General features: G+C 37.0%; 1 long non-coding RNA gene across 1 annotated transcript; it reads right to left on the reverse strand.

Annotated features, from left to right (window-relative positions):
- Positions 1-5737: 5737 nt before the first annotated feature.
- Positions 5738-8382, reverse strand: LOC114393378. Its single transcript, XR_003662555.1, has 3 exons — positions 8347-8382; positions 7855-7910; positions 5738-5812 (listed from the first exon to the last, which is right to left on the reverse strand). It is a non-coding gene; the product is annotated as an uncharacterized LOC114393378 (long non-coding RNA).
- Between the last annotated feature and the right edge of the window lie 2279 nt (positions 8383-10661).

Below are 10661 nucleotides of genomic sequence, written 5' to 3' on the forward strand. Positions count from 1 at the left end.
TCGGAGCAGCTAGAGGAAAAAATTTGGAGGAATCTCAGAGAACCGCTAGGGATGCTGCTATCGCTGGCTGAAGACATGTGAGTCCGCTTAGAGGTAAGGGATGAGTTATTCACAATTGGGAATTAGTGAGAACATGTGTAGGGATCCTTAGAGATATCAATTGTAATGAGTTTTGGAGTGTTTTTGCAATTTTTATTTTATCCTTATAATTATTACAGTGAATTATATATGTTTGACAGACCAATTGTTGTGGAATTGATATGCTATTGTGTTGAGCGTGAACCCTATAAATCGAGTACTTTTTCTAATTAATATGAATTGATGAAATAAAGGAGAAATTTAGAGAGAGATATTGATTTTGTATTTTCTCTTTTTCTTGTTTAGGTTTTTATATATAATTTAAAAATTTAATATCATAATTGAAATTGACCAAAGTGTTCATATAATTATTTAGAATTTGTGCATTGAAAGCTTACTTTGTAATTTGTGATTCAATATGATGTATGCTAGCTTATATATATATAGAGGTTGTTATTTATATTAATAATTTATGTAAATAATATTGTAGAGTGTTATAGTATGATTCCAAAAATTATTAAGTGTTGGAGTTTGAGAATATTATGGTTAAATTTGATGAACATGTGTATGTTGTACCTTATGAATATCATTAGGAATGTTATGAGATGGTTGATGTGATGTTATGAGATGTTAAAGTGTGGACATGATATTCGATTGTAAATAAGTGAATGTGTTTAACACTTGATGTTACATTAATTATATCGTGAGCTATGAATTATACAATAACCCGACCAATGTTTATGCACAGTGTTAAAGAGAAAGTGTAGGTTCCTAGTTAGGAACCAGTGTTAAATTGTAGCGCAATTGGGTTAAACATGTTTGAAACATGAGTGTGAGGTCGTGGTATTGTATAGTTCATGAGCAGTGCTTATAAATGAAATATGTGATGAATTGTGGAATAATATGTTGCCTTGAGATTATAATATTGTTATTGAGATTGAGTAAAAGTGTAAAGTAGAACAGGTGTTGAATTGTGAGATACGTGAAAATATGTGATGGTGAATTGTGACATTATGAGATGTGAAATTATGAATGAGTTTTGGTTGTGAATAAATGCGTGATTAATTCTTGATGTGACATTATTTGTGTTGTAAGCTGTGAATTGTACAATAACCCGACCAGTGTTATCTTGAGAAAAGTGTAAATGCGCAGTGTTAAAGAGAAAGTGTAGGTTTCCTATTTAGGAACCAATGTTAAAGAGAAAGTGCAGGTTTCCTATTTAGGAACCAGTGTTAAATTGTAGCGCAATATGTTGTATGTGTTTAAGACACGAGTGTGAGATCGTGGGTATTGTATAATTCGCTAGCAGTGTCTGTGTGCTAAAATGATTTTAGGGGTTGGACCTGAATCAGGAGGGAGAGGCCCTGACGGACTCTTCGGAGTGTAGGCCTTGGGGGTCACCGGGTTTGAGTGCTCCTTTAAGCCTATGCTGATCCCATATGGTTGGAGCATTCTCGCAAAACATCGTGACCCTGACTGGTCTCCCTATGATTTTACTTAGTGAGAGTGACCTGGCAAACCCATTGTGTGGTGTGTCTTGTTATATACTCCTAAGCGCCCCAGGGTGGTTTTTCACTGACATGGTATCACATTGCATATAGGCTTGAGTCTTAGCATAACTGTCCCATGCGCTTGCTAATTGTTTATTATGAAATTGAGGTGTTATTATGTCTTGATCAGAGTGTGTGATTCTTGTGTAATGTGATTGATGATTGAAAAGTGTGATTGATGGATGAAAAGTGAACCGTGAATGAAAAAGTGGTGGAATTACATGAATTACGTGTAAGTAAGTTTTATTTGGTTTATATGATATGTATATCTAGTTGTCTTGTTTCTCTATTAGTTAGGAATGTGATAACTCACTCCCGGTTTGTTGTTTGTGTTTGGATCCTGTGATGATCTTGAACTTTGTGTTCGGGGGAGCAGATGACTAGGTGAACTGCGTTAAGGAATATTGTGCTGAAGGACATCGAGACACAACGCTCTGATAGGATGTGACATCGGGGTATAGGGTTTTATATTAATTCTATGAAGTCTCAGACGGTCTTGTTTGAGTCGATGACTTTATTATTTATTTGGACAAGTTTAAAAATGATGTAGAAGGAAGTGATTGTGAACCTTTTATCCCTTTGAAAGGTTTGTATTTAAAAATGTTTTAAAAAAATGCTTTTAATTAATATTTGAATTTTCATTCCTTTGTTAGTATATAGATGAGGGGTAGAGGGTGTCACACTAGTAAGCAAGGCAAGGCAAAGAATATGACTAACTGAGGGAGGCAGAATAGAATTGGAAAGGGGGGGGGGAGACAAACAACAAAACCCTCAGAGAGATGGTTGAATATTCTAAGGTGCTGATAGCTGAACAATATAGAGTAGGATCAGAAACATATTATGCACCCTGTCTTGGGAGTTTTTTTTATCTCCAATCATAGGACATGAGATGCTGTTAGAATTAGTCGTATTGGATTTAGCAAGAAGATTGTAAATATATTGGCTCTAAGGCACAAGTAGAGAACCATCAGAAAGATGCTTTACTTCAATGCCTAAAAAGTAATGAAGATGGTCAAGCTGTTTTAGGGCCAAGACTGATTTCAATTGACTGATCAATTGTTGAATTAAAATAGGAGAGTTCCCTGTAAAAATAATATCATCAAAGTAGACCAAAATATTGTGCAGTAACAATGATTGCTATAATTATTAATAGTGTTTCTAATATTGTCACTTGCAGTTTATTCAACATATTTATGGTGCTTCTGCAGGGTTGCAGGGAAAAAGATGGCAGTGGTGGTGGTTTGCTCTTACTTACTCGATTTGGAAGCATAGGAACAACATTATTTTCTGCAATACAACATTATTTTCCCTACGCTATATCAAATCTCTAACCAATAACAGCAACCTATCATCCTCTTGGGAAGTCATAAGGAGGAATGGTGGGAATTGAACTTTAAATGGAGGGGAAACTTATTTGATAATGAAGCTACAATGGCTGCTGAATTCCTAGAGGAAACAGTAGGGCTAGCAGTACAGCAACAAGGAGCAGACTGATGGGTTTGGAAGCAAGACTCGAGTGGAATCTATTCGACCAGAACTGCAAATAAGTTTCTGCTGGGGGAAATAAGGGGGGAATCAGAGGATGGGACTTTCTCGCTTCTGTGGAGACTTAAAATACCACCTAAGGCAAAGGTATTTACATGGAGGCTCATCAAAGACCGTTTACCAACGAACATGAATTTAAGAGGAAGACAAGTGGAGATAGCTGATCCATTGTGCCCATTCTAGAACAATTTGGATGAAGATGCAGCGCACCTTTTCTTCAACTGCAACAAGGTACTTCCCTTGTGGTGGGAGACAGTCTCATGGGTCAAATCAGTGGGTGCTTTCCCAAAAGAACCGAAAGACCACTTCATGCATCATAGCAGATCGAATGCTACATGAACAAGGCTTTTTGTATCACTAGAGGGTAGATTTTTATTGAGGCTTTAGCAAATGTATTAGCCATAATATGGTTCCTAATTAAACTGTATTAGTTTTTTCTAAGGAACCATATGTATGGGATCCTATCTATGTACAAAGTACCTGATGCAATCCTACCACGCAAGGGCATTGGATAGAAGACTCCAAGCAGATTGGGCCAGAGATCCAAAGGAAGGCCCTAGGGTTCTCATGATCCTTAGGGTAGATTTTTTAGCCCATGGGCTAAGTATGAGCCCGCTTATCTTTGTAAATATTAGAATAGATTTTTCCTTCGTTTGGGCCTTGTATTTTGGTCATTCTAGTATTATAGGGTTTTTGCCTTGTATTTTGAGGTATTTTGAGTAGTCTTTGTAGTAGGGAATTTTTTGTATTTTCATGTATTTTGTTATGGGGGTGAGCTTAGCTATTATAGGGGGTGTGTAGCTAAGCTCTAGCTTCTCATCTCAAGGAGGTGAGCTTAGCTACTAGAGATGTGTGTGTAGCTAAGCTCTAGCTGCTTTAGGAATCTTCTTAAGGAAGTTTCTCAAGGAGGTGAGCTTAGTTATGAGGGGGTGTGTGTAGCTAAGCTCTAGCTTCTCAAGGAAGTTTTCTCAAAGAAGCTTCTCAAGGAAGTTTTCTCAAGAAAGCTTCTCAAGGAAGCTACCTAGTCTATAAATAGAAGCATGTGTAACACTTGTTGTAACTTTGATGAATGAGAGTCTTGTGAGACATACTTCAAAGTTCCACTTCTCTCCCTCTTTTATTCCTTCAATTTCGTGCTCCCCCCTCTCTCTTTCTCTCCCTCTTTCTTTTCCTCCATTGAAGCATCCTCTCCAAGCTTCTTATCTAAGGCTCATCTTGGTGGCGAAGCTCCTTCTTCCATGGCTTATTCCCTAGTGGATGGCGCCTCCTCTCACCTATTCTCCTTTGTCTTCCGCTGCATCTCCATGGTGGAAAATCACCATTGAAGGACCTCATTGAAGCTCAAAGATCCAGCCTCCATAAAAGCCCCACAAGCAAGCTTCCATCAGTACCTCTGGTACTTCATCACTATTTACATAATGAAATATTTATATATTTTTGCCGATAAAAAAAAACCATGCAGATGATAGCAACACACTAACAGCAGTACCAGATATCACACAGATAACAGCATCAGACAATAATTCCAACCAAGAGGAAATCATGACTACAAATAGCGGAGGCAATAACAGACCAAAACGCAACACACACAGGCCCAAGTACCTCAGTGAAATGGCTATAAAGCTTTTTCCACGTTTTACTTGATACCTGTGTGGTTATGCAATTTCAAAATTTTGTTATAACAACTTAGCAAAATATCTTGTATGAAATGGCTATAAAAAGGGGTAATGATGAAATAAAAAGATATGAGAATTATTCCCTGCAATTTAGCTTTTCTTTTATTCCAGTTAGCTATCAACTGGTCCGACCTTAGCTTTTCTTTTATTCCAGTTAGCTATCAACAGACTAATAGGAAAGAACAAAATACTAAACATTTATTTAATTAAATCTAATAAAAAATTTACTTCAATCACATTATTTAACAAAATACTTGCAAGGTACGGGTGTCTTCTAAGAGATGGAGTGTTTGGCAGCCTATTATAAGGAAGTTTGAAGCCAAGTTTGCAAAATGGAAACAAAGAAGTCTATCTATAGGGGGCAGAATCACTCTCATTAATTCAGTTTTATCAACAAAGTGTACCATAATTCTATTTATCAACAACATTTTTTGATTAGGGTAGCAGTGCAGGGTTATTGTATTCTATTTAGATTGGCACGTGATTCGTAGGACCTATGGTTCTGCTAGTCTGTTGGTTTCTACCTTGTATATTTAGTACCTCTGGTACTCACAGTTATTAATACAAATTATAATTTTGCTAATAAGAAAAAAAGATAATACAAGAGAGAGAGAAGGGCAGTGGCAGTCACAACATATATATAGAGAAGGGCAACAGATAAAATTACAAAAACATTCAACACTAACAATGAACAAGTTCTGAGAGTTTAAATCACAGTAAATACTTCAAAAATATCAGTCCAATGAAAGAAAGGTCATGTAGAGAGGCATGAACATATCAGTCCAATGAAAGAAAGGTCATGTAGACAGCCATAGCATAAGTTACAAATATACCAGTAATGTATACAACAACAATTTCAAATTAGTTTTCGAATCAAAGATATAAATACCTGACTTTGAGGCTTCAAAGATATAATCAAAGCGCTTCCACAGCAACGCCAATTAGCAGTAGTAAATGATAGCCCTAAAAAAAACCATACAGAAATTAGCCACAGTGTGTTTAAAGCCTTTTATCAACAATATGACTGTCACTTCATGGTGATACATTGACTCTCAAAAGATATTATACTGAGAGTGTATTTAAAGCCTTTTTCAGTCATTCTATCAAATAGCTCATGGACAATTTTTTAAGAATACATATCATACATTGACTCTTTAACATAGTTGGGGAAGGCATCACAGGCCTAATGAGGGAAGCAGTCCGGAAGAATTTTTATAGTAGCTACAGGGTTGGAATGAAAAATGAACCCACAAACATTCTGCAGTATGCAGATGATACTGTTTTTGTGGGTGAGGCTACATGGGACAATGTCTTGGTGTTGAAGGACATGCTAAGAGGTTATGAAATGGTCTAAGAGGTTATGAAATGGTCTCGGGCTTGAAGATTAACTATGCTAAGAGTCAGTTTTGTGTTATAGGGGGTGTTGCTACTTGGACCAATGAAGCAGCTCAAACCCTAAATTGTAGACAATTGGAAACCCCATTCACCTACTTGGGTATTCCAATTGGGGCTAAACCTTCCAGCAGTGTTGTGTGGGAGCCTTTAATCAAAAAATGTGAGTCTAAACTATCTAAGTGGGCCCAGAAAAACATATCACTGGGAGGAAAGATAACTCTAATCAATTCTGTTCTCAATGTTGTACCAATTTATTTATTATCCTTCTTCAAGATTCCACAAAGGGTAGTAAATAAACTGGTAGCCTTGCAAAGGAACTTTCTATGCGGGGGGGGGGGGGGGGGGGGACCAAGACCATAGGAAAATTTCTTGGGTAAAATGGGAGACTGTATGCCTGCCCAAGTCTGAGGGGGGTCTAGGGATTAAAGATATCTCTAAATTTAATATAGGTTTGCTGGGAAAGTGGATATGGGCCTTAGCTTCTCATCTGCAACAACCTTGGGCCAGGATTATCAATTCCAAGTATGGAGCCAAGTCTGATTTTCATTCAGCTCGTGTTCAAGGGGGGCATTCATGCTGGTGGAAGGACCTAAGAAAGCTTTATCACCAGTCTGATCAAAGCATTTTTCAACAATGCATGAGCTGGAAGGTTGGGTGTAGGGATAAAGTCAGCTTTTGGAAAGATAAATGGTTAGGGGAAGGTCCTACTCTTCAACAGAAATACAATCAGTTGTTTCTCATTAATAGACAGCAACCCGACCTTATTTCAATGATGGGAAATTTCTCTCAAGATAACTGGAGATGGGACTTGAAATGGAGGAGGAATCTGTTTGATCATGAAAGTGATCTAGCTGTCAATTTTATGGAAGAAATAAGCTCTATACATATTCAGAGGCATGTTAAGGACATCATGACTTGGAAAGCTGATCCTAGTGGTGTTTATTCCATAAAGTCAGCCTACAAATTAATGATAACCCCCTCTACTCCAGCCTCTGAACTGAGATCCTCAACATTACTATGGAAATTGAAAATTCCCCCAAAAGCTGCAGTTTTCACTTGGAGGCTTCTTAAAGACAGGCTCCCTACTAGATCTAATCTCATAAGAGGAAATGTGATCATCCAGGACACTGTTTGTCCCCTCTATGGCCTAGAACAGGAGGAGGTGGGCCATCTATTTTTTAACTGTAAGAGGATAGTAGGCATGTGGTGGGAGTCGATGACATGGGTACAGGCTCAGGGAACTCTCCCAGCTTCTCCAGTGGATCATTTTCCTGTGGTGGGTTTTTAGAGGGCAGCACCAGAGGTGCTTTGTAACATCTTTTTTCAGTATCTCTTGTACTGTTTTTGACTATATTAATACATATATATAATTTGCCTTAAAAAAACATATCATACTTCTATCCAGTCAAACTAAAGCAATAACTAATTAATTCAATTAAACAGGGACCAATTTAGATGTCAATCATTAAAGGTAGATGATGGCATTCAAAGAATGATAGCAAACCTTTCTATTTCTATTTTTTACACATTTAAAACTCAAACATATAAAATAAAAAATATATAACAAACTAACAAAGATAAAGACAAAAAAAAAGGAAATATACACTCACCTCAGTTGGTGCTGCTGCCCATCATTTCACTCTCACAACAAATAGGAATCATGTACCTGCATGGAAGAAATAATCACACAACACACAATGATAAGAATAAGCAAATGCATATAATTAAGCATGATATAATATCAATATTGATGGAAGTAACAATGACTTGTCAAAAATTTGGATGAAATTCAAAATGTAAATCAAAGCTTTGTCCCTGAAACCCTCTATGTAAATCAAAGCTTTGTCCCTGAAACCCTATATGTAAATTTGACAGCCTCGTCTCTCCTTTCCTGAAAACCCACTAAAAATTGCCTAACCCCCCCTGTTGTTACTCCATAATTTATTTTGCCATAACTGCTTAAGGCAGTTACATATAGTCCTAAATCACTACAGATTCAGTTACGATTAACCCTTTATGCCTAACTAGGGTTTCGAAACATCACAACAGAGATAGACCATTGAACAATGGATTTTCATCATTAACATACAACAGAGACATACCTTCGATGGAAGCGCAGACACGAACTCCACAAACGCCAACTCGACAATGTGGTTGCAGTGACGGAAGCGCGGCCCAGTTTGCGACAAACACGAACTCAGGAAGAAGGAGAAACACACCCTGGGAGTACCCTTTCCGAGACTCTTTCCTTTCCTACTTTTCTTCGACCTGCGAAAGTGAGCAAATGTTAAAACGACGAACGCCTAATGTTAAAATGAAAGGACGTACCTCAATGGATAAGACGATCTCCACAAACACGATCTCCACAATGTGGTTGCAATCACAAAAGCACAGGCGACTTTGACACAAGGAGAAAGAAGAAGAACAATAGGGTTCAAGCGCAAGGAGAAAGAAGAAGAACGATAGGGTTCAAGCGCGCGGGTTGTGCAATTTCAGAACTTTAATATATAATGATAACAACATCGGTTTTTTAAAAATAACCGATGTTAACATCAACTACGTAACATCGGTTATAATAAAACCGATGTTAACATCGACTCGATAACATCGGTTTTTACAAAACCGATGTTAACAAAGGCATACTAACATCGGTTTTTCCAAAACCGATGTTAACTAAGTCTACTTATTTACAAAAATGCCACCGCGCTTTCGTTAACATCGGTTTTAGCTATAACCAATGTTAATTGGGCGATGTTGAAAGCTTTTTTTTTAGTAGTGTTTAAGCCTATGCTGATCTCATATGGTTGGAGCATTCTCACAAAACATCGTGACCCTGACTGGTCTCCCTATGATCTTACTTAGTGAGAGTGACCTGACAAACCCATTGTTTGGTGTGTCTTGTTATGTATTCCTAAGCGCCCCAAGGTGGTTTTTCACTGACATGGTACCACATTGTATGTAGGCTTGAGTCTTAGCATGACTGTCTCATGCGCTTGCTAATTATTTATTATGAAATTGATGTGTTATTATGTCTTGATCAGAGCGTGTGATTCTTGTGTAATGTGGTTGATGATTAAAAAGTGAACCTTGAATGACAAAGTGGTGGAATTACGTGAATTACGTGTAACTAAGTTTTATTTGATTTATATGATATGTATATCTAGGTGTCTTATTTCTCTATTAGTTAGGAATGTGATAACTCACTCCCCGTGTGTTGTTTGTGTTTGGATCCTGTGATGATCTTGAACTTTGTGTTCGGGGGAGCAGATGACTAGGTGAATTGCTTTAAGGAACCATGTGCTGAAGGACGTCGGGACATAACACTCTGATAGGATGTGGCATTGGGGTATAGGGTTTTATAGACGACCTTGTTTGAGCCGAAGTGAATTTATTATTTATTTAGAAAAGTTTTATGATGATGTTAGAAAGGTGAATGTGAGCCTGCTACCCTCTTGAAAGGCTTGTATTTAAATATGTTTTAAAAACTTGAATTAAGTTTATTTTTTTAAATTATTTCTTTTATTATTAGTACATATATATGTGGGGTAGAGGGTGTCACAATCAACATCCCTAATTTTAATTATGACAAACCATTAGCCATGAAAATCGTAAAGTTTGATGGATTTGTGTTATAACTATCATTTTTGCTTAAGTTTTTTCTAAGTTAAACATCCTTGAAACGCATATGTGCATGCATTCTAAGGATCTCAAAATAAGCTCAAAAAGGTTATCTAAAAAATATTGTCAAGAGTAAGCCTTAAAAGATTACTTGAAGCCCATCCACATGACGAAGAATAGTTCTTCCCTTTGAGTAATTGAACTTGGAAAAGTGCAAGACATGGCCCTTACATAGAAGATATATAAAAGGCTACAAAGAACATCCAACATCAGAATGAAGTTGCACCATAGTTTACATCAAAATGACGAAGTATGAGACTATGAGAAGTGAACTTTAAAATGGAAGTTCATAATTGTTCATCACTGAACCTTAACGACAATGTATCGTCATCCAGATGTAGTCCCTAAAGGAAACTGACTCATCAGAAGACAGAAGTTGAAGACATCTCATTTTTCATATAAGCCAGATTCATGGAGGGTTCATCAAGAGAAAAATGTTTAAGGCATGATAAGATGCAATCAAGTTGAAAGTTAAAGCAATGTCCATGAGAAGATCTGATGTGCAACACCAGAATGGACACTTAAGTCATTGTACAGTTTAAACCTTGGATAGTACATTAACACATTAGCAAATGTATCTTCACATTTGATCTATGAAGCGGTCTACTTCAAAAAATTTTGTGCCGTGAAGATGTGTTAATTTTGATAAAGATGTCCTCAAAAAGTCGTATCAGTTCTGCTTTAGCATAAAGATCTACCTCAGAACATATCCAGCAAACATTGGAATCACCATTCTAAT

Source organism: Glycine soja, chromosome 17, assembly GCF_004193775.1.
Source record: "Glycine soja cultivar W05 chromosome 17, ASM419377v2, whole genome shotgun sequence".
Classification (NCBI taxonomy): Eukaryota; Viridiplantae; Streptophyta; class Magnoliopsida; order Fabales; family Fabaceae; genus Glycine; species Glycine soja.